The following is a 5,767-nucleotide window of genomic DNA, read 5'->3' on the forward strand; positions in this document are numbered from 1 at the left end:
TTCGTTCTCACAGAGAATTAGGGAGAAGAAGACCGTAGGACTCTGAAGTCAGGGATATGAGGCTCGGTCTACAGGCCTTACGTCAAAGCCCGGGAACAGATGGGAAGTGCACCAACGCTCGGATATGAATTGGAACCCCCTCCGAAATTCGGTTCATACTCAAATAGATTCCCAATCCCATTCCACAATCTACGCTACGGGTCAGGGAGGCTAACCATATGAGGAGCCCCACCACTAGGACTTGTTCAAGCAACAAGTTGGTATGGCCCATTTCATACCTAATCCCATGGACATATCTGATCATTGAATGGGGGCCCTCCACAGGGATAGATACCCGAGTTAGGTATCAGTCCCACCTACCGATCATTAGTACAACGACCTGTCATATCATATACCCCAGACGGCCTGATCAGATGTTTCGGTACCAATGCAGTTAGTCTAATGCATTCTGGACTGGATATGGCCCACCTATCTTTCGAGGTCACTAGTTTACACTTTCACCAACCTTTCCCATATCCGTTTTTTATGAGCAAGGGATAAAGGCCAGACAGTAATCAAGCTACTTACAATTGGATAGTACCCCTTCCATCGGAGGACTGGGTGGAGAGTGACAAATATGAGAAAAGCCTACTTACTAGCCTCCGTGAGAGGATACCACTTTGGTAGATGCTAGGGATTGGTGAGTTAGGGCAGCGAGGGATGGTGTGACATGTCTGGTCATCGCATCGATGAGAACGATGGCCGATGATATCCGAGGAGATTAGGCACCGTCGGCTTTTTTTACCTCAAAGTAAACTCGTGCTTTTCGTCGTCCTTCCCTATCTAGAGCTGGAACTTGACTAGAAAAAGACTTTTTTTGATCCCATACTGACTTGTCTTCCTGTTGGTGGTTGTGAAAGTTCAGATTTCGAGCTTAAACAGCGGAGAAGCGGATAACCTTCTATTTTTTGGGGAGTCTTTCAGGATCGATTCAAAAGGCCAGTGAAAGTACGCGGACGGATAAATCCAACAAAACCACACCGTACCGGGCCAGTAGACCTTCTTTCTCTTCTCTGAAAGGCTGTCTCCTGCCCCCAACTAGCGAGCGGCTATAACCGATGGGCGCATGGCGACCACTACTCTACCCGAAAACTAGGGTTAAGTGGGGAACCTTCTCATCGTGTTAAGCTTGCGAGCCTGTCTGTAATAGGCCCAAGCGTCTCTTGTGCTTAATCTCGAGTCTATTCCAGTGAGAAGCTTCGCAATACCCTAACACTCCATAGGCGAAAGAAATCAATAAGGATAGATATATAGATTACGCACATAGTGGTCTGGGCATTGATTTCATGTAGTGCGTACCACCGGCGGAAAGTGATTCGCTTAACACACTTGTTCGCTTGAATACAGTAGGTAGGGAAGGACAGGATATTCCTCGTCGGTTCTATTCGGTGGTGGTGGCTTAGCTTTGAATTTCTTTCCACTCATTTTGGCTTTTTCCTTTTCTTATTCATGCTTGCTCCACTAGCCTCAAACTCCATTCCAATTTCGAATCGACCCATTAATTAGAGAAAGAAGGCTTTTCTGCTTAGCAGAACCCGATTCTCCGCTCAAAACATCTGATCTTCCGACTTAAACAACCGATTCCATTTCTATCCTTTTTTTTCTATGATCAATTCAATAAAGACTTCCTTCTCAACTGACAACCCCACCCGATGGGCCTGTTCATCAGCGATATTCTTTGTAGGGCTTTCGGCTGCCTTCCTTTATTTTTGGGCTAAGGCTAGCTTTCCTAAGTAAGTTCCAGAGTGCATGAGTGAATCTTGATCTGTATTCAAGGTATGCCCTTTCTAGTTCTGTTAGAATATTGACTTCGGTTAAGCTGAGGTTAGCGAAGTCAATCCTTTGCTTGGGTCCTAGGAGGTCGGAGATAAGAGCGCTGTGTTTAAGTCGTCTGGCCGTAATACTTTCTCTGCGCCAGTAAGAGTAAGAGCTTGAGAAGAAGGGAAAGAGGAAGAAGTATTCAAATAATTCACTCCTTTCCCGAAAGCTTGACTTTCTTCTTTCTTTATATACTTAATAAGACAATACTATAAAAAAAAGACTTGGACGAGATCAGATTGAGAACTATGAATAGTAGGAATAGTCTAAAGCAGTGGTTAACTAGAAGAAGAGTCAAAGACTTTTTCCTAGCCGCTGATGGAGACAATGTGGGACCTCGTGCTCAGCCGGTTGCTCTTTTAGATAAACCTCATTTCCGGAACATTGCCTCGGTAGAAGCAAACCCAACTAATACGCAAGCCCATCTCCCGATACAATCAAATCAAAGCAAAGCAAAAGTGCCTTGCGGCTGTCGCGCCTCTCTCTCTGTCTCTGTACCTTGTGTTTGTCCTTGTTGTTTAAGATTACTAGGGGTCTTTCTATTCCTTCCTCCGATCACAGACTTTGTTTGATCAAATTCCCCGGGGCTCCCCTCGAACTGATATCCAAAGATTCCCTGTAACAGGATGGTTTGAAATGATGGTTTATTACAGGTTCTGGTGACATGAATAGGATGAGCCGGAACATGGATAACGTAGTGGTTCGAGCCGGTCGAGAGTACGAGATTACTGACCGAAGACTCTTCCATTGAGATGGGCCGAAGCCCTGCTAGCGAAGGAATGCATCCAACAGTGTTCTGTCTCATTGGTCCTCTCATGCCATAATTTGCTCATAAATCCACTTTGTTCTCCCGGAAATAACTTTCATTATAATACATGACTTATGTGACTTCGATCTGATACCTCTCGATTCAGATAGGAAATGCGCATTTGTCTCATTTTGACTCTCCCCATCTCGAATTCTACTAATTGGATATGGGACTGGTTGTGAAGGGAAGCTTTGTGGGAGAAAGGAGGAAAAGGTCAGGCTAGTCAAGGCTTTACTCAAACATATGGGATAGATTAAGAGGAAGCCTTTGCCCCGGTAGCCAAGATGAAGTCTGTTCGTCTCCTGCTCTCTATTGCTGCGAATCGAGATTGGCCTCTGTTCCAATTAGATGTTCAAAATGCCTTCCTGAACGGGGACCTCAAGGAATAAGTTTACATGAGTCCTCCACCCGGTTGTGTAAGGGGGGGGGGAGAACAAGAGAGGTCAACTGGAGTGGAAGCCAAACGACGGGGCCGATAATCTGTGATCGATCCGAAGAACCACTGCCAGATACGATTCTGCTCCCCCTTCGTACTACCAATGCGATTCTTGCCCGGCTTTCTTTCGGCTTAAGAAGGCTGCGGTGAGAATGAGGATCACTTCGGAACTCTAGGAAAATGGGCGTTTTAGGGCGGGATCTAAAAGTTCTCCAACGTGTTGCGGAGCCTTCGGCCGTGAGAGGGTCTGTCTTTTGGCTTCCTCAGGGCCGTGTGAAGCTTAGCTTGCTTTAGCAGCCACGTGATGATTCAAGATTCGTGGTAGGCGTAGGAGCTGGGCGAAGCGGTAGCGAAGCTCAGGTGGTGATGCAAGTGCGCGGTGAGCGTAGTAGCCCCCTCGGGCATGCTCTTTGTACAACCAAGCGAAGAGCTAGTGAGGGCCGGAAATATCGTATGTAGTGTAGAATCGGATCTGACTTTACTAGGATTGGAACAAGCGAGGAACGAGTGACCACAAGCTCCGCTTAAGCGCTCGACATTTAGCTTAAAACATGTTCATCATGTGGCCGAGCGAAGCGCACCTGCGTGAAGCAGCCTAGCATCACTTTAGATAGGAGCAGAATGGATGACTTACAACTGAAAGTTCTTCGGATCGATATATCGTACGACGTAATGGAGATCTTGGTCTAGGTCCGGTGGTTCGCAGAATTCGGGACCTAACGATGTTCGATTCGTCACATGAACGGGAGCGGACGATTCCCTCGTCTCTCCCTTTTTCGGGGAATGGCTGCAATCACAAGCAAGTGATTGAATGAGTGGGGGGAAAGCACATGCGGGATAAGCAGGTCTTTCAGGAGACGGTCTAGAAAGAAAAGAGAACTCTCAACAAGCTGGAACTAATCAAGATCAATAGGAAGAGGAGTTAGCTAGAAATTCATTTTTTGACAAAGTTCATGCCACGACGATCTATATGGAAGGGCTGTTTTGTTGATGCATTCCTGTTGAAGTTGAAAAAGAGACAAACACTCATGTTTCAGCTCCCGGATCTGCTTGGATTCTCGTAGAATAAGAGGAGCCGTCTTAGGAAATGACTGAACTTAAAAGACAGATGCCACCGCTGCGAGGCGAGGGAGTAACTTGTCTGATCTTGCGGTGCACTCACTCCCGTTACGAGAATGAAATGACGCCCCAGCTCGACTCGAGACCAAGACTCCTTACAACACAACTCGCACCAATAGCGGCACTGAGCGGCCGGAGATTGATTGAAAAGGCAGCCGCCCCTCCCCCCGCCTACCTACTCGTGCTCGTAGCTCGATCGGAGGTTAAGAGTGTGGTCCGGCGGAAAAACAGAAGTCGTCCGTATCAAGTGATACGTTAATTGCTCAGTAGTGCTTCGCCACTACCGTTGCTGGCGGAAATAGCTTAATGGTAGAGCATAGCCTTGCCAAGGCTGAGGTTGAGGGTTCAAGTCCCTCCTTCCGCTCTTGGCTTCGTCCGTCGTTTAGTGGTAACGAGTAGAGTAGGCATCGCCTCTCGATCCAATCCGTCTTTCCCTGGCCTCCCCACCACACTCTTGATACGAAAGAAACCTCCCGCCATAGAATAGAGAAGAAAGAGATAAAAAGTCTGGGTCCCCTCGATCACCCTTCCCTTGAACCTGAACTGGTCGAGAGAGATGAACCCGCACCACATTTGATAACCTTCGAACCGAAACCCCCAACTCTCCATGGAATTCCAGAACCTAAACAACTCAATTGAGAGCTCCGTGACCGGTTCAATTCAAGGGAAGGTCCACCAATAATGGAAAGGCCATCCCCCTCCCTATCCGTTTCTTGATCCCTCATTCCACGAATTCGTTGTTACTGATTCATTCAAGGACTGAAAGCTTTTCGTTTTATGAAAAGGCATAGACTCCCCACTTCTTTGTCTTATTAGCGCAGGTCTTCGTCAATGATGAAAGCCGCTTAACTGAAGACTCGAGTTGAGAAAGAGGGCTAGGCCAAGGATAGGAGGGCTTTCAGGGACTGGGACGGGTGGATTCTAGAGCTAGGGGCGGATCAGAGGTTTGTCCATTGGGATTGGGCATGGACGAGCGGGCCAGCAAAATGAAAAAAAAACTTATCCCATCGCATCATTAACCGGTGTAGGATTCAAGATCAGGTCCAGGATTCGAGTCAAATCGACCTTCCCTCTCATCTCAGGGTGAGGCAAGGTAGCTTGCTCAAATGTTCGTTGTTCAATATCTCGGCAGCTCAAGAAGGAAGTTGGACTAGCTGCTCCCATTCCTAAAAGCCCGGAGTGGATTCTAGGGGAAGGGCGGAGCCTCACCTTGCAGTAGGAAGGTCTTCGTTGCTGGGACGGGTTCAAACTGGACTGAAGGGAGGAGGAATGAAAGACTCCGATCTTACTGGGGATTCATCACTGGCTAGGGCGAATCAAAGCATGGGCATCTGCAAGTAAGAGGGAACAGTAGATCGTCGATTGAAGAGCCAGGTCAGTCAACTTCTATTGGGACTTCTATTGATTCGACTAGAGGGACTCCTAGCAACTTGTATGACGGGGCCCCATGGAGATGCAGGAGCCGGATCGACCCATAAATAAATGATAGGCCAGAGGGATGGGCTCATTCGACTAATTAGTGATCCCAGGCCCTACCTAACAAAGAG

At 47.5% G+C, this 5,767-nt stretch overlaps 1 non-coding gene across 1 annotated transcript; it reads left to right on the top strand.

The window, feature by feature from the left end:
• The first annotated feature begins 4,512 nt into the window (after positions 1 to 4,512).
• TRNAG-GCC (transfer RNA glycine (anticodon GCC)) lies at positions 4,513 to 4,584 on the top strand. The gene has a single exon. It is a non-coding gene; the product is annotated as a tRNA-Gly (tRNA).
• The last annotated feature ends 1,183 nt before the right edge of the window (positions 4,585 to 5,767 follow it).

The sequence above is a fragment of the Vigna unguiculata genome, unplaced genomic scaffold (genome assembly GCF_037176805.1).
Source record: "Vigna unguiculata cultivar grain cowpea cultivar isolate G323 ecotype 2 unplaced genomic scaffold, ASM3717680v1 ptg000197l, whole genome shotgun sequence".
Taxonomy (NCBI): domain Eukaryota; kingdom Viridiplantae; phylum Streptophyta; class Magnoliopsida; order Fabales; family Fabaceae; genus Vigna; species Vigna unguiculata.